Source organism: Eupeodes corollae, chromosome 1 (genome assembly GCF_945859685.1).
Source record: "Eupeodes corollae chromosome 1, idEupCoro1.1, whole genome shotgun sequence".
Classification (NCBI taxonomy): domain Eukaryota; kingdom Metazoa; phylum Arthropoda; class Insecta; order Diptera; family Syrphidae; genus Eupeodes; species Eupeodes corollae.
Window position 1 is genome coordinate 232,634,261 of NC_079147.1, and position 19,384 is coordinate 232,653,644.

Genomic DNA, 19,384 nt, shown 5'->3' on the forward strand with positions numbered 1-19,384 from the left:
TTTTCTCGACGTTTCAAGGTCCCTAGAGTCGAAATAAAAGATTTTTAGAAAGATGTCTGTGCGTGCGTGTGTACGTACGTTTGTACGTCCGTACGTCCGTACGTCCGTATGTCCGTACGTCCGTACGTCCGTACGTCCGTACGTTCGCGACGTTTTTTTCGTTGTCCATAGCTCAAGAACCAGAAGAGATATCGACTTCAAATAAATTTTGTTATACAGATAATAAGGCAGAAAGATGCAGAAAGGGCTCTCAAGAAAATTGCGTGGGTGGTTTTTTTACTATAGCAGTTTGAAAAAATGGTGAAAATTTTGGTTAACCCTAAATATCTTACGAACCAAAAACGCTAAAGACTTGAATTAAATTTTATATAATAGATTGTAACGTGATACCAAACAGGTATATTTTTTGAAAAAAATCAATATAACGGTTTTTTTTTAAATCAATAAAACTGAAAAAAAAAATTTGTCACCTCCAAAATTTTACGACTGAAATACGATTTTATCTCTAAAACAATTTTGTGCAACGAAGAATAATGTTTTTGACATCTGATAAGATTTTGAGAAAAATCTAATTGACAGTTTTTTAATAAAAAATAAAAATCTAAAAAAAAACATTATTCAAAGTTCGTAAAAATTGAATATCGATTCAAATATCTTTTCAAAAACTTGAAATTAAGGCTACAATTTTATTTTATTTTATAAGAAATATTGTTTTAAACATTCTGAAAAATTTTGAGAAAAATCGAATTGACAGTTTTTTTTACAAAAAATAAAAACCTAAAAAAAAAATTTATAAAAGTTGGTGAAAATTGATTTTCGACTCGAATATCTTTTCAAAACTTTGAGATATTGGCTTTAATTTACTTTTATCTTTCAAAAAGTTTTGTTGTCAACATACAATTAAAGTTTGAAAAAAATCGAATTGACAGTTTTTTTTACAAAAAATAAAAACCTAAACAAAAAATTTATAAAAGTTGGTAAAAATTGATTTTCGACTCAAATATCTTTTCAAAACTTTGAGATATTGGCTTTTATTTACTTTTATCTTTCAAAAAATCTTGTTGTCAACATTCAGTTAAAGTTTGAAAAAAATCGAATTGACAGTTTTTTTACATAAAATTAAAACCTAAAAAAAAAATTATAAAAGTTGGTAAAAATTGATTTTCGACTCAAATATCTTTTCAAAACTTTGAGATATTGGCTTTTATTTACTTTTATCTTTTAAAAAATTTTGTTGTCAACATTCAGTTAAAGTTTGAAAAAAATCGAATTGACAGTTTTTTTTACAAAAAATAAAAACCTAAAAAAAAATTATAAAAGTTGGTAAAAATTGATTTTCGACTCAAATATCTTTTCAAAACTTTGAGATATTGGCTTTAATTATCTTTTATCTTTCAAAAAATCTTGTTTTCAACATACAATTAAAGTTTGAAAAAAATCGGATTGATAGTTTTCTTTACAAAAACTAAAAACCTAAAAAAAATAATTTATAAAAGTTGGTAAAAATTGATTTTTGACTCAAATATCTTTTCAAAACTTTGAGATATTGGCTTTAATTATCTTTTAGCTTTCAAAAAATCTTGTTGTCAACATACAATTAAAGTTTGAAAAAAATCGAATTGATAGTTTTTTTACAAAAAATAAAAACCTAAAAAAAATAATTTATAAAAGTTGGTAAAAATTGATTTTCGACTCAAATATCTTTTCAAAACGTTGAGATATTGGCTTTAATTTACTTTTATCTTTCAAAAAATCTTGCTGTCAACATTCAATTAAAGTTTGAAAAAAATCGAATTGACAGTTTTTTTACAAAAAATAAAAACCTAAAGAAAATGTATAAAAGTTGGTAAAAATTGATTTTCGACTCAAATATCTCTTTAAAAATTTTAAGTATTGGCTTTAAAGTAATTTTATCTCATAAGAAATATTGTTGGTAAAATTTTTAAAAAATCGAATTGACAGTTTTTTTTTACAAAAAATAAAACTCTTAAATAAAACAATACCAAGTTTTACTTGGTAAAAATTTACTTTCGGGTCAAACAGCTTTTCAAAACTTAAAAATATTGGCTTGAAACTTATTTTATTTCACAAAAAATATTGTTTTCGATATTCAGTAATTTTAATATAAAAATCCAACAGTCCGTTTTTTCATATAAAAAATAAAATCTACAAAAAGAGTACGCAAATTTGTTACGAGTACATAAAGACAAACTTTTAAGCAAGACAAATCGACAGACGGGATGGGAAGTTATCAGTGTGGGTCGCATCCCAGCCTCTTTTTTAAACTTCTTATTGGCCTCTATATAAAAACCCTTAAATATTCCTTGGGTGAAGTTACGGAAGATTCTCAACCACGCAAATGATGTTTTACGAGCTTTTAGACATTCTTCGTCAAACCATGGTTCTTTTTTGTATTGTCTTTCTTTTGGCCGAGTCCTTCTTGTGGGTATGAGGCTTTCACAATCCGTTCTAAGAGGGAAAAGTCCTCGATTTGAAGTGATTGGAGTTGCAAGTCTAAAGATCGTCGATATTATTGAACCTTAGCCTCTTTCCATTTCAGTTTCGTCAGGAGCCGCATAGAGGTTATTTCCTCATCATTTTAAGTGATGGTTTCAATAATATACAAAGCTTAATAACTGCTCACCTTTGAAAATGTAGATTGTAGATTAATAGAAATTTAAAACTATTTGCCCAACAAAACAAACTTTTTTTTTAACAATAAATAAAATAATATTTTCTGGAGCTTAAATACAATGTCAACCAAACTTTAAGAACTAGGGTTGCCAATGTAAAAAGATAATATCTTTAAAAGTCACATCTGTCCAATAAGCCGTCTATTCAAAATTAAACCTCTTCTTGAAAAAAACATTTTATGACAAAAATTAAAAACTTCAAAAATACAAAAATGTCTCTGTTTCATATTATAACGGTTGCTTGTATCGCTTTTGAAATATTTGTTTATTTTAACTGTGACTTTACTATAGAAATACACATGGTTTGTATTTAAAGATGTAAATGGTGCTCACTAATACGCTACACTAGCTCCCAACCACAAAACTAAATTTTTAACTTTTTTTCTATTTTTACTTTCCTCCTATAGTTCAATTATTTTTGGAATGTAAATAAATTTAATCTTTGACTTCGGTTTTAAGTTTTACAGTAACTTAAAATGCATAACACAAAAAGGAAAAAGGAAAAGAAAAACCAAATACCACGAAATAGAAAAAAATATAACTCAGAAAAGTTTAAACAACTACAGCAAAGTTTATATTCGATTGGGGTTGGTATTTGTTCTCACTTTTTGTGTGACTTTATAATCGAAATGGACACAAAACACGTGACATTTTAACAACAACAGGGAAGTGGTAAATGTCCTGTAAAAGTTAAAAGTAATTTTCCACATTTTTCTCTGAACCTATTTTGGTATGTTATGTGTTTTTTGTTTTTGTTTTTCTTCTTGTATGCATACACAAATAGAAATTTTATGAATATACATGTTTTCATATTTTCACAACTTTTATTGTTTCATGAGAAACAAAAATCTAAGCTATGCTTTTTAACATAAAATTGAAATAGTTTTGAGTAGACGGGATTTTTCATACTTTTTTGTATGAGTTATTATGTTCATTGCGTGATGATTAATAAAAAGAGTGAATTTAAATTTTTAACAAGCATTAGAGGTGAAAAAGTCCTTGGACTGCCGATACGCCGTCAAAGCATCGTGGTTGTGTGTGTCAAATTGAAATGCTTATTCTTAAAAGGGATCAGTTTTTAAGGAGATATAATAGAAATCCTTCATCGTATAATAAGAACTAATATATTTTCTCTCGCAAGTTTCAAGTCTCATTCGTTATAAAAAAAGATCATCCTTCTCTCAAAACCTCAATCTCTCTTTAAGTTACAAGGAGCTTTGGAGAAACCTAAGAGTAATTGGTGTAACTAGGGACAAAAACTTATCTAAATACTCCTTAGACCCACAAGTGCTGAAGTCGGTATTTGATCAACCTATGCCTTAGGTCCACACCTAATTTGAAGTCAGTGAAAATGATAATGCTTTAGAATTTAATTGTGTTGAATCTCGTGAGTTAATTATTTCTATTAGATCGATTCACTCAGGTTCGGATAACAACCCTCTAAAGTTTATTAAATTAGTTTTAAATGTCATAATAACTTCCCTACTACACATAATTAATTCATCAATTTATAATAGTGGGATCCCAGAGCAATGGAAAAGTGCAATAGTTCTACCTATTTCAAAAAATAATAATGCAATTGAACCATCCGACTTAAGACCAATAAGTCTACTTCTATTTTTCAGCAAAGTAACAGAAACAAATTTGGCTGATCTAATAATAACTTTCTTGGAAATTCATAACCCTTTAACTAAATGGCAATCAGGCTTTCGTAGCAAACATTGCTTAAATCTGTTGCTTCGAAGGTCACAACTGATTTTCGTGAGTTTCTAGATCGTAGACAAATTATTTTAATGGTTTTGCTTGAATTTTTAAAAGCGTTTGATAGCATAGAATATTATGTAAATCCTTTTGTTCAAGTTAAGCAATTATTTCCATTTTTCAAGGATTCATTCAATTCTTTCAGAGCTATTTATTAAATAGTAGTCAATCAATAAAAACTGACATCGGAGCATCCAGTCCCTATAATATGAACAGGGTTCCTCAGGGTTCAGTCCTTGGACCTCTCTTGTTCATCAATGACTAAACTGATGTTGTTCAACATTTTGGGGTACATATTTATGCAGATGATGTTATTATCTACACCTTTTGCGACCAGTTGAATCTTAAAAGTACGGCACCAATGAGCTGATAAATAAGATTACTTCGGAGTTGAACCATATCTATCTTAACGAGTCCTTAATCTTTCCTATCCACAAAAAAGGAAGTACTTAAAACCCAGACAATTATAGTGTAGTAAGTTTTTTGAACGCTTTATACAAAATTTGTACGTCGATTTTTCAAAGACGACTCGGATTACACAGAATGGTTTATTGAAGGAGTTTCAAGCCGGTAACTCCACGGTCGACCGAACTTTCATTTAAACAAAAAAGAAACGTTACTATTTCTTCGTAGGTTTTAAAGCATTGTTTGATCCTGTGGACAGAAATGAGCTCTTATACAAACTTTATGAACTAGGGATGTCCAGGACATTTGGTAAAGTCCTCAGAAATATGTAAAATGATACTAAAAGGAAAACTCCTAATAGTTTCAGACTGAAACCATCGTCGGGCAGGGGTGTACATCTTCTATTTGCGCTCTTTCTGGATGACTTTGCTGACAGCATTGGAGGTGGAGTGAAGTTCGCCAGGACAACGATCAATGCACTATTCTATGCCGATTAAATTGTGCTGTTTTCCAATTCATCACAATCACTGCAACTAATGATCTACCAGTTGCATAGGTACTGTCTAAAGTGGAATCTTAAGGCCAATTTAAGTGAATCTAAAATAAAGATATTTAAGAACGGAGGTGGAAGAAATAGCTCAAATGAAAGATGGAGCTACGATGACTTGATTGAGGTGGTGAAATAATTCAATTATCTAGAAGTGTGCTTTATGAAGAATCTAAGTATGGAAAGAAATCTTAGTGGAAAACTTAAGAGAGCAAAAAGTTCAATTGAACTTCCTGAGCAAAGTGTTTAAAATTTCTCGTGTAAAAAGTCTTCAGTTGAAGAAAAGGCCGCTAGGAGAACTGGGACAGTCTCAATAATTATTTTAGGATCTCTAACAGATCACTATGCTTCCTCGATACTGACGTTGACGCCAGCGCTGATGATGATCACAAGTTTGATTCTCCTGGGAATGAGAACCTTTATCCCGAATAGAGTTAAAAGCATCACACCTAAAGAAAACGCATGGTTCGATGCGAGCTGTAAAGAGGTTATTAGGGTTAAAGAAGTAAGTTTTAGTTGCAATGAAGCCAAAACTTCTTAGAAAAAATGGAAAAAGTTTAAACAAACAAGCCCGGAAGGCTTGCAACGCCCCTATTTGACGGACCAAATTTTTAAATGACCAAAAATTACGGCGAAAATACTGCCATGTCCCAAAGGCAATACAAATGTTTGGTAATTTGTAAAAAAAAAACATGAGGAACTCTTTCTCTTCCGCGGTTCCTACACTTAATGTCAATGACACTGGATTTGTTAGTTCTTTAGAGAAAGCTAATCACTTTGCTAGACAGTTCCCCACCAATTCAACGATGCCAGTGAGTGTTACGGCTACGCCTGCAATTGAGCGCTTTAGTGATTCTATGGGACCAATTTTTTTGCACTCATACTGTGACGAGGGTCCTAAAAGATCGTAAATAAAATAGGTTGTGCAAAAGTCCAGAAAGCACTTTTTCATGAAAAGAATTACTCTTAGAGGATTTGTCAATTCCTCCCAAGAGGCAGTATCCGTAAAAAAAGTTATGTGGCGCAGGCAGGGATTGAACCCAAGACCCCTTGCATGAAAGTCCAACGCACTTTTTTTTTTTTATTCATTTTTATTAATTCATTCTTAAACCTATCTTAAAGCTAGACAAAAATTCATAAAACTAGCCTTATTATCCATAACTTACAACTAACTTAATGGTCCCATACGGACACTCTAAGTTAAACTATAACACTTAAAACTAATGCCTTTCGGCCCTAAGATCTATTTTACTTCATTTTAATTTTATTTATTTTTGTATTTATTAGAAAATTTAAAAAAAAACTAATATCAATATCCTTTTTTATTTTTACTTACAAACTACTTAAAATTAGGTCCTTAAATAAAACTTAAAGCTAACTTAAACTACCTATTCTACCTATAAACTACTTAAAACTAGAACAACCACAGCAGCAAATCTAACTATCTAGCATTTTTGTTTTTCATATTTTGTTGTCTTTTTTTTTTTTTTATTTTTTATTAATTATTTTTTTTTATTAATGCTTTTTGTTATTGTTTTTTATTTTTTTTTTAAATTTTTTTTTATTTATTTTTTTTTTCGTGCCACTATGCCTATTCTACTTAAAAACTAAACCCTAATACTATTTAACTCCGCTCCGCCTTGTGCCATGACGTCCCGATTGTACAGGAGTCGCCTATCCACGCTTCTTCGTATGACGTGGTAGATTAACGGAACTGCCAATCTATCCTGTATCAGACCGCATCTATCTAAAAAGAGGAATGCCTCTGGAGGAATCAAGCCGCTCAAGCGTGCACTCTCAAAATACTCGTCGTTCGGATAGAACGCCCCGAAAATTAAATTGTTGGTCGAAGACATAGCTCTTGCAATGTGACCTCAAACGAGTTTTATCACGAAATTGTCAATTCTGTTGATTCGAGCCCCGTTGTATAGGACCTCGTTTGAATAGTAATGCACATAAGAAGATTCGGCTGTTCGGTATAAGCCGGTACAGCGTCGTAAACACTGCCGCTCGAACACCCGAAACATCTCCATCTGGAAAGGGGCAACGTTAAACCACACAGGACAACTGTATGAGGGCCATGTAGCAAATTACCTTCACTCTGGGGTCAAGCCGACTGCTAAAAAACAGCCGTTTCGTCAGATCGAAGGCTCCTCTGGCCCTGGTCAGAGCAGCATTTATATGTCTGTCGAAATATAAATACTGATCTAACCAGATACCGAGGTACTTCACTACACTTTTGCTCGCTAATGGCTGCCCGTGAAGATCAACGATGACCATCTTGCGCCAATTCTAACACGTATCCCTCGTGGCCCCAGCCAACGGAGTCCGGAACAGAATTGTCTCTGACTTCTGGACATTTAGTTTCAGTTTCCAGTCATCGCAATATCGCTAAATCTTGTCGAAATCACGCTGCAAGAGAATTCTAATAACCTCAACCTTTCGGGCCGTTCTGTACGCAATTAGATCGTCGGCGTACGCAATTGCCTTTGTAAGACTACCTATCAGATCGCTGGTGTAAATGCTGAAGAGAATCGGCGAACTCACCGCTCCCGGTTGAATACCATTTTTTCTTTCTACCGTTAAGCATATCATAAAGTATATACAACAATGACTTGCTAATGCCCTGCCTGCTCAGTTTTAGGTAAAGACCCTCTAACCATACGGTGTCAAAGGCCTTTTTCAAATCAACCAGAACAGCACCTGTGCATTGTTGTTTTGATTTATTCCATTGGATATAAGAAACGAGTTTAGACGCAGCATGAATTGTGTCATGACCCGCCTTGAACCCGAACTGTTTATCCGGAATTATTTTGTTGTCCGCAGCCCACTTAGTCAGAGCCCTATTAATGATCTTTTCGAAAACTTTGCTGATGCTCGGAAGAAGACTTATCGACCGAAGATTTGACTTGTTGGAATTGTTCTTTCCCTTTTTCGGGAGAGGATGCACCACGGTGGTCTTCCAATGCATTGGATAATAAGCATTATTCAGTGCATTGTTGAAGAGTGTGGTGTATACGTCAATTGCTTCCATCGGTACATGTCTTAGTACAACGTTGGATATACCATCGACACCTGCAGACTTTTAGTTTTTTATTGAATAAAAGATGAGCTGAAGCTCAACCTTCGTCACTAACAAGGGACTTGGGCCCGTTTGCTCGGCGATTATGGCATTTGCCAAGGAATCGTCATTGAACCGCGGTTCTCAGATCATTTCGAAGGTAAAAGTGATTAAGTAGGGCTCTGTTTTCCAGGTCGTGGTTGGGGCGAATGCTAACATTCACCTTGTACACTTGCTGGAAAGCAGCTCCCACCGCCTCCACTTTTTCCTTCGGATCTTCAATTATGTAAAAGTCATCGTCAAAGATGGCTTTCTCTGGATCTATTTGCGCTGTCCTGAGTAAGTCTCTGTTCTCTTCAGTTCTTTGGAGTTTAAGACACGGAAGGTCATTATCGTTTTTCGTTCTGAATATCTTGTTGATTTTGGGGAACATACTAGGGTCACTCGAATTAACTGACCGGATCTTGCGGTCCCAGTACTTGTTAATTGATAGCCTGTAGTTCTCCTTAATCAACAGATTGACATTTTTAATGGACGACTTCAGTGTCCTAACCTCCAAGTCGCGTGGGTCTGTAGGTCGTCTGTGCAAGTTTTTGAGTCTTGTCAGTAAGCCGCTCTTGTGCCTACGTAGTGCGTCAATTGTCGCGTTTCTGTAAGAGTCCATTTGGTCCCGTTCTTTGTACTTTGGGATTGTCCGTTCCATCGTTCGTTTTAATGTTTCGTCCATCTGTTGTAAATGTTGGTCAATTTCTGTATTTGTCAGGTTTCTGTTGTTTGGTGGGGCTATGTCACTTGAACGAAGTTCTCTCGCTAAGGCGTTGGTGAAACGAGGCCAACGCATCTTACTGTAATTGTAAGAATGCATTGCAACGTATTCCTCCAACTCCACGCGTTCGTTCGGAATCTGCATTACAGCAGCCATTCCGCAGTGATCACTGTCGTACTCGACTGTCTGTAAGCAGTTTCGCGGGTGATTACCCACTTTGTCTGTTACTGTCAGTCTAGTGTCGTACAGCAAAAGATCCAGAAAGGAGCCGCTTCTTGGATACGATGGCTTTTCGCTAGCCAGCAGGTCGACGCCATATTCAACGCTGTAAGGATTCATCAAATTAAAAAGATGATTACCTCTGGGATTATTATGTTGATTTCCCCAATATTCATGTTTTGCGTTCAAATCACCGGCCAAGATGAAATAGTTTTCTTCCAAGTTCAGCTTAAGTTCCCTAAAAAGAATCTCGAGTTCTGAAGCAAAGTAAGTAACCTGCGGAGCTCCAACCGCATAAGCCGCAATCATATACATACGCTTCCCTTGAGTGAGAGAGATGTATATAACGCAAACTTCTAGCGTCTTGAGCTTTCGCAATTCATTGTTATATACGACTTTATAATTAATGCCTTTTCGTATAAAGAGAGCGACACCGCCCCTTGAGTGGAGTCGGGCCGGTCTCTTCTTACTATATTGTAATTTTTATGAGCCAATTTGTGTTTGTGGCTTAGTTTCGCTAGCCATAAACACATCGGGACTGTAGTCTGTCAACAATTGGAACATATTGGCTCTTCGTTCAATCCTAATCAGTGAATTTACATTCACAGCTAGGACTTTTAGGCGAAGTCTCCGGCAGCGCGCCAATTATTGTCTAAATTGTGCCAGGCCAGGCAACAAAGAGTAGAGATGATCTACCCTTTTGCCTTGCTCCTTTATTTGACTTTGCAGTCCTGTTAGTTGACCTTGAATGCTCAACAACAAGGCTACAATGTCAGGCTGCACCTCTGGTGCCTTAGGCACAGGGGCCTTTGGGGCAACCGTTGGTGGAGCCTGTCTCGTGTTTCCACTCCCTGACACCATTTGGGCGTAAGAGAATTTGGGATCCACGAATTTTTCTATTGGAGCCTGTCGAACTGTTCGACTTCTTTCGGCTTTTTGACTGGCCTGTTTTTGTTTAATTTCTTGGACCTTAGGGCAAACCTTATAACTAGCCGATTGCCTCTGGTTTCCACAAAGGACACACTTGAGCAGGGTCAAATCCTCAACCCGCTCATTCCCCAGCTTACATTCTCCTTCTTTGTGGGTTTCTCCGCACCTGACACAACGCAACTGCATATTGCAGTTGGCATTGGCATGGCCAAACCTCTGGCACTTCGTACATTGTAGAATGTCCTCGTACCTTTTTATTGTCTCCCAGCGTACAGCTTGATTGTCGAGAGATTCGATTCTCTCGACACTATTAAAACTGCTTTGGGGCGATAATGTTACGAGGAACATTGGCAGCCTATAACCCCCTCGTCTGGACTCCTTCTCTGTGGGTTTCTCCGCACCTGACACAACGCAACTGCATATTGCAGTTGGCATTGGCATGGCCAAACCTCTGGCACTTCGTACATTGTAGAATGTCGTCGTACCTTTTTAATGTCTCCCAGCGTACAGCTTGATTGTCGAGAGATTCGATTCTCTCGACACTATTAAAACTGCTTTGGGGCGATAATGTTACGAGGAACATTGGCAGCCTATAACCCCCTCGTCTGGACTTCACCATAGTGAAAGGCTTGACCCCGATAAAATCGAGATCGTCACTGGCTTTTTGGCGGAGCTCAGCTAAGAGCTCCTCCGGTTCCGTGAAGGAACTTATGCCCTTCAAAAGGACCTCTTTTAGTAACTCTTTTACGAGTTTGTATTCGGCCAGTGAGAAGCACTGGACCGAATAGCTCTTTTTTTTTCATTCAAAATTTGTATAAGAAATTTGCCCTTAGTGGCCGACTTACATACCTGTTTAATGTCCTGTATGTCAACCCGGTAGGTCCTAATAGGTGGCACCTTCTCTTTCTTGGGCTGTGGTTGTTTCTGGTGTTGCTGCTGTTTCTGCTGCTGCTGTTGTTGCTGCTGCTGTTGTTGTTGCTGCACTGCTTTCGTTGAGGTCGATGGGCCTTCAACATCTGGGCCTGCCACTGCTGATGGCGGTTTTTTCTTTTCCTCCGCTCCTGTGTTCTTGGAAGCTGGTTTGGGTTGTGTTTGTTTTTGCTGCTTTGGTTGTTTTTGCCGCTTTTGTTTTTGCTGCTGTTGTTTTTGTTGCAGTTGCCGTTGCGCTGCCTCTTGTTGTCGGCGCGCTTCCTGCCTCAGCTTAAGTTGGCTGAGGAGTGGCTCCATTTCCTCCTTTAGTTTCCTTAAGCTGTCTTCGAACTTACTGATGGCTGCCTGTTTAGTTTGCAGGGCCGCCATCAGTGAATTTTCTTGTTGGAGGATTTGGTTCACCTCCACCTCCATCGATGTATTTGTTGACGGTTCTGGCTCCGATAGGATCTTTATCCTATATTTCGGAGACCTATACTGCCCTTCTCCACCCTCTGAGATGTAGTCTATGCTCTCAGCGTCGTCACTCTCTGAGGTTTCGTGATCTGACGTCACACCTTTCGTTTTTGCCTGTATTTTTTTTTATTGGCGTTCCGCTTAACAGGATTGGTTCGCTTCACCAAATTGGGAGATTGCCTCTTTCTCTTCACTATTGCCCAGTGGTCCGATGTATGGTCTGATTGTGTTTCGTTGATTTTGTGTACCGCTGCTTGCACAACACTAACATCACATGATGTATTGGCAGAGGTATCTTTCGATACCCCTGCTTTCCTCTCCTTCTCCATTTGCTTTTTTCCCCAATGTATAAAATCGTCGATTTCATGATTGTGAAAAAAAGCTTCTATATTTTTGGTGCGCTCCGCACGGGATTTGAACCCACCACCCTTGGCGTTGTGTTCGGACGCCACCTCCACTAGGCTACCGATTAATTGTTAGAAACTGTGGCTTACTGCCTTCTTAATTTTAAAACCCTACAAATGCACTTTTTAATTTAAAATTAACTAGTAATCACTTGTAAACACTTGCTATCTCTCTGGAAGTCAAAGAACGACTGAAAGTCCAACGCACTAACCATCACGCTACGGGTACTTCTTAAAGATCTTAACATTCATACATCCACTGGCTCGGATGGTATTCCCGCTATTGATCTGAAGAGGTGTTCTTCAACGCTGGCAAAAACACTGACTAAGCTTTTTTATCTGTCCTACTCCTTAGGTCACGTTCCGAGTGGATGGAAAACCACATTTGTCCAGCCTATTCCCAAAAATTTCGAATCTTCCTCACCCTCTAATAACCGACCGATTGCACTCCAAGATCATGAAAACGCTGATTAATTATCAGCTCAAGAAATATCTCGAAGATCGAAAGCTTCTTAATGACCGACAATACGGCTTTTGTAGCAATAGGTCCACTGGTGATCTCATGGTTTATCTCACTGAACAGTGAAGCATATCTTTACATTGTTTCGGAGAAGGTAAGATTATTGCACTTGTTATTTCAAAAGCATTTGATAGGCTTAGGCATCAGGCACTCTTATCAAAATTGTGTGCTTTTGGTAATGGCGAATCTCTTCTTCATTGGGTTAGTAATTACCTTTCAGATCGTTTAATACAAGTTGTATTGGATGGATTCGTATTAGATGGTTTCATGTCTGAAAATCACAAAATAAATGCTGGTGCGCCCCAGGGCTCTGTTCTATCTCCAACACTCTTTCTGATTTGTATTAATGATCTCCTGTGAGCCACATCTAATCCAATACATTGTTTCGCTGACTATAGATATAGAACTCTTAGCTTTCGGTATTCGTTTTCAGATTCACATCCTTCTTTTTCGGATGTGGAACTGCAACGACAAAATATGATAAGCTCATTAAATTCCGACCTAAACAGCTTTATGCAATGTGGAATAAGAAACCGCGTGGAATTTATTGCTTTGAAAACCCAATGCTGCCTTGTATTGATAAAGTGAAATATATTTCCCTCTCTATTATCTATAAAGGGCACTTGCATCGATGAGACTGATTCTCGGTATGTGTATGTCCAACTACATTTTGTGAAACGACCACATACTCGAAGTCGCCAAAAATGGAGCAAGTTGTTTGGGTTTTCTAAGACGATGCAAGAAGTTTTACTCTCCCTCTGATCTGGCTATTATCTACAAGACTTATATACGTCCAAAGCTTGTGTATAATTGCCATATCTGGGCTGGTGCTCCTGCAACTTACTTAAGCCTCTTGGATAGAATTGAACGTAGAGCATTTAGATTGATTGTTGATAATACCATCAAAGGATCATTTGCGACGAGCATTGTCGTAAAGTTTCTTGTCTGACCCTATTTCACTCTTTTTTAACGGTTTATACTCAAGAGAAAACGACAGTTGCCTTCGTCCCCTTAAACAGTTCAACCGTAATACTCTCGGTTCTAGGAACGCTCATCAATATACATTCGAGCCCAACTTCGGTGGTACTTGATAGTACCAGAGATAGATAGAGATTCATTCTTTAGCCGTACTTTGCGAATGTGGAATTCCTTACCACACTCTGTCTTTCCCAGCCATTGCAATATTCAGGAATTTAAAACCAATGTGCACTAACACCTCTTTTCAACCCCTCTTTCCTTTTCCTAGTGCTCACACTGTGTCTGCATAATAACGGCACTTATATCCCCTTGAGTGTGCGCTTATTATACTTTAAAAAACTTAATTTTTGTGTACAATTTGTATTTAAGTTTTCGTCAAACCAGGTAACTGTAAATTTGCATGTATCTAAAATATTCAATATCTTGTAGCAATTGGTAAATTTAATAAAAAATTAATACAAATAAATACAAAACTATACAATTATGAAATTTATCTAAAAGAAGGTCTTACAAAATGGTAAAAAGATTTACTGTGGTCCTCTAAAGATGAGGTGATAGACTCATATTAAAGTTTCAGTACTTCTTTTGACATTTATCAGGCTCAATCTAAAAGATCCTACCATGCAATCTTTCATCTTCTTTAGTATCCTTCAAAAATAAGGAATTATCAAAAAATGCTTGAAAACCAGGTATTTCGTCTAAAGAAGCATAAATTCAAACGTTAAACTTCATTTCACTCTTCATATCTTCTACAAAATTTGACTTTTAATAATAATATCATAGTGACTTGATTATTTGTTTAATGAAAAAAACTTGAAAAATTATACAAAAATCCATTTGATTTATTTGCTGTACTTTTTCAAGAGTGTAAAGAACCAAGAATACCTTTCCATTAAATGTAGAAAAAAATCCTGGTGCGTCATTGATCAAAAGTCAAAAAGCCTTCTTCTCTTGCATGGAGCCTTAAAACGTATATTTATATAAAAAAAAAGTACTCGTACCTACTTTCTTTCTTCTCGTGTGTCGTCGCCTTCTTAAAGCCATTTCAACGAAACTATAGAAGTTTTAGCAGGATGAAGGTATCAGAATCTTCTAGACGACGTAGAAACCACGCACATACTTTCTCTTGTTGACATGAACCTTCCTACGGCACTATCAACTTCACGAAGCATCTCAGAAGGGAAATGAAAAAAGTATAATAGAAAACTTCCTTGTCATATCGGCCCTTTTAGTTGGAGGTTAGTGGAGGGGTGTTTACACATTAAAAATAATATCATTGCCAACTCACCTGCAGTTTTACAATATTTCATATGTCAAAACTACATTTACACTGTTGCTAGGGAAAAAATGTTACAGAGACTTCTTTCCAAGTCCTTTATTTGACAATCTTCACAAGGAATCCGCCTGAGATTTACGTGTGTGGACGTATTCAAAAATACAAATAAAATATAGACACAATTTTCTATATGCACATCCTGCAGCAGCGCTAAAAGAAGGAAAATTTAATTATGTAAAACTTCGTTTGCCTTTACATCCGGTAATGCTTTTCACTGCCACCATCAGCCTTATGTGAAACGTTCAAAACTATACACCGACTACCGTTAGCGTTAACCATCATTGTGACAATTCTTTTCCTCTTTTCTCTTTGTCTTATAGCTTTTCCAGAAACAGAAAGCAGAAGTGCATGACGGACGACCAACCGACGACCGACGACGTCAGTGAGAGTGCAGGCAAACATGAATTACACCAAACAAAGCCGAAGTTCTTAAAAGCTATATATACAGTTACTGCCCTTTATTATAGTAGTTTTTGTTATCCTTATCATCTGTTTTGTATGTATGTTCATAGCTATAAGTTGTTGTGTTCTGCACGAAAGGAAATACAAAAAGAAAACACAAAGCATATGTACATTCTACGTAACCGAACATCAGACACACACACACATATATATACAGTACAAGGATGAGCATATCGTTTCTGGGTTTATTGTTTCTAAAGTTTGTGGTCACTGCAACTCCAAGGATGTGTTTCCTCTAGAATGCAATCCTTCTTGGTTTGTCCTTCATTAACATTGGATGATGCTGTGTGTTGTTGTCTTTTATACTTTTATACAACAAACAATATTCAAAGCTTAGATGACACTTATTGTCAAAGGTAACAGACGCCTTATCTTGAATATATACACATACCATACATATAAGTATTTTAGTATCCTTCGAGTTAGGAATAAGAGCAACGATGTGTGTTGTATGCTAAAGGGAAGTTTTTGGAACTAATAAGAGATGTCCATTGTCCAGACTCCACATATCATATTGTACTAGGAAACTGACACTTGTGTTTATTTTTAGACATTAGACAAGTTTCGATAGTTTTTTTGTTTAAGCTATTTAAATTTTGATAAAATTAAAAATATTTAAGGGAGAGGATTTTATCTCAATTGTCACGTATATTTATACGTAACAAAAAATTAAAAAGAGTCTGCGATGCGATCCACACTCGATAACTTCCCATCCCGTCTGTCGATTTGTCTTACTTAAAAGCTTGCAGGTTTTCGAGTTAAGAAATAAAAAGGTGGCGGATATAGTTTTTTTTTTTTATTCTAAGGACTAGGAAACCCTTGCAAAAGTATTAAAAAAGGATCTTTTCAAATAAAAAGAAAAAAGGAATAATCATAAAAATACAATTAATGAAAATTTAACTATACATAGATGGATCGTTAAGGTCTTATTCAAGGAATAACAAAGAAAAGCCACCAAAACTGGTTCTCCTGCCTCACCCTATCTCTTCGGTCCCTATCAGAAATAATCCTATACTGAACCGAAGGCACTCGGCTCCCTCCAGTGCGAGGACATCTGGACTGTAAAGGAGTCGGGTATCTACAATTTTACGGCTGACGTGGTAGATTAGCGGTACCGCCTCCCTATGCTGTATCAGTCCTCGATTGTCTTAATAGAGAAAAGCTTCGGGCGGAATTTTGCCACTTAAACGTGCACTTTCGCAGTACTCATTGTTGGGGTAGTAAGCCCCAAAAATTAGGCTGTTAGTCGACGACATCTCTCTTGCAATTTGATCCCTACCAAACTTCAGCAAGAAATAATTTATTCTGTTTATGTTGGCTCTGTTGTATAGAATCTGGTTGGAATAGTAATGTTTGTACTCCGACTCTGGTGTATTGTGTAGTCCAAGGCAACGTTGCAGACATTGTCTCTTAAACACCCTAATCTTTTCCATTTGAGATAGGACAACGTTGAACCATACCGGGCACCCATAAGCAATCATCGGCCGGATAAGGACCATGTAGCAAATTACCTCACTCTGCTGTCAAAAGGGGTAACAAAAAAACAACCGTTTTGTCAAAAGGCTCTCCTAGCTCTGGCAAGAGCAGCACTCATATATCTGTTGAAATACAAGTACTTATCCAACCAGATGACAAGGTACTTTACTACACTTTTATTCGCCAGTGGCTGCCGATTTGGTCCAACGATCACTAGATTTTTCCAGTTCTTTCTCGTATTCCTTGAGGCTCCATACAGCGGAGTCCTGATCATTTCTGAAAGTTGATTTTCAACATCCAGTCATCCCAATATTGCTGAATCTTGTCGAAGTCACCCTGCAAAAGAGTCTTGATAACCTCAATATTTGGGGCCGTTCTGTACGCAATTAGGTCTTCGGCGTACGCTATTGCTTGAGTCAGGGTTGCTATCAGATCACTGATGTAAATGCTGAATAAGACCGCCGAGTTAACCGCTCCCTGTTGAAGACCATTTTTAATATCAAAAATTTAAGTAGATGTTACATTGCCAATTTTGACAATAAACCGTCTGCAATTAAGCATGCCACATATACAACAGCGGTTTACTATGCCGAGTCTGTTTAACTTTAGATACAGACCCTCTAACCATACGGTGTCGAAAGCCTTTTCCAAGTCAACCAGACAAGCACCCGTACATTGCCTATTAGATTTGTTCCACTGGATATCAGAAACAAGCTTAGACGCAGCATGAATAGTGTCATGTCCCGCCTAAAAGCCGAACTGATTATCCGGAGTTATTTTGTTGTTCTCAGCCCACTTGGACAGAGCTCTATTTATAACCTTCTCGAATACCTTACTGATACTTGGCAGAAGGCTTATTGACCGACGACTTCAATTTCCTAACCTGTAGATTGTTTGGGTCAATAAATCTCCGGTACAAAAGTTTAAGCCTTGTCAGAAGTCTACTTTTGTGTCTGTGCAATGCATCTGTTGTTGCGTTACGGTACAAGTTCGTAGTGTCTCGTTCCTTGTATTTTGGTAAAGCTTTTTCCATGGTTCGTTGGATTGCCTCGTCCATTTGTTGTAAATATCCGTCAATCTCGGTATGTGTCAAATTACTGTCGGTAGGTGGGGATATGTTTCTAGACCAAAGTTTTCTCGCTAAAGCGTTGGTGAAGCGCGGCCAGTCATAATTGGCTTTGTTGAGAGCCACTTGTGGATTCTCGCGGTCCTGCTTAATTACCGTTATTTCTCTTAAATTTTTGAGAGTCATCCCCGCCGACTTTGGACGATCAGTTCTGTGACCCCCCGTACGAGGCTTATATTGAAAATGTTAAGAACAAATCGCATTATTCGTAACAGAAGAAGGAAGTTCAAAATAAAGTTGAAAAACAACGCTTGAGGATCCATCTGGTCTTGAAAAAAAAACACTTAATCAAATTTTACTGTAACCCATATACTCCCACTGTACCATTTATGGAAGAAGGTTTGAAAACCTTCCAAATGCCTTAAATGAAATCGAAAAAGATGAACGCAATGCAATATTTCACATTACAATTAAAATCCGAGATGCAGATTTCAACACTGAGCAAGAAGACATAGACACGGAAAGTTTGGACAGTAATCATATTCCCAATGATGTTCCAGCTAATGTTGAGATGACGATTTTGAGAGCTAGGACGAAGTTCCATTGTCTGAGATAAGGGCCTTAATACGTAAGGAATCCCAAACTCACCCACTATGGTCCGAAAGTTATGTCGACATGACAATGTACTATTCCAACTTTTTTGACCTAAAGATAAAAAATATGAAAGCTGTTTTGGAAAACAAATCTCCAGTGGAAATTTTTGAAACTCTTTTCGATAATGATGTCATGGAACTAATTTTGGATCAGAGTCGTCTTTACGCTTCACAACATAATGACAACAACTTCTATTTCAACAAAGAAGACCTCGAAATCTTTATTGGTATTCTGTTTTACAGTGGTTACCACTCAATGCCAAGAGAATCTATGTATTGGAAATTGGATTGGGTACAAATTTTGACACAATTCAGCCAATGGGTCAATGCATATAAAATAAAAATCGGAGGGAAAAAATGATGATGGCCGCTTTTTACTTCAATTTTGAGTTCTATTTTGAATGCTTGGAAACTGTATAAAGTCGCAGCTAATTCCAAAGAAAATTTGCTTTCCTTCCAAAGAAATATTGCTAGGCATTACCTTAGAAGTTTTACAATTCGCCAACCGACAACATTAAATCGCTACCGCTTCCAGCGTGTCCTATTTTCCAAAAAAGTAAAAATCGAAAGTAAATTTTTACCAAGTTTTAGTATTATTTTTTTTTAGAGTTTTATTTTTTGTAAAAAAAAACATCGGTTCGATTTTTTTGCAAAATGTTATAAAATGTTGAAAACAATATTTCTTATAAAATAAAATAAGTTTGGAGCCTAAATTTCAAGT

The 19,384-nt window shown here is 36.6% G+C and overlaps 1 long non-coding RNA gene across 1 annotated transcript in view; it reads right to left on the minus strand.

Annotated features, from left to right (window-relative positions):
• Positions 1-18,936, minus strand: part of LOC129939378 (uncharacterized) — a 242,308-nt gene extending 223,372 nt beyond the window's left edge. Inside the window, exon 1 of the long non-coding RNA XR_008780539.1 lies at positions 18,905-18,936. This is a non-coding gene — a long non-coding RNA (uncharacterized LOC129939378). The remainder of the gene's footprint in view (positions 1-18,904) is intronic.
• Positions 18,937-19,384: the final 448 nt, after the last annotated feature.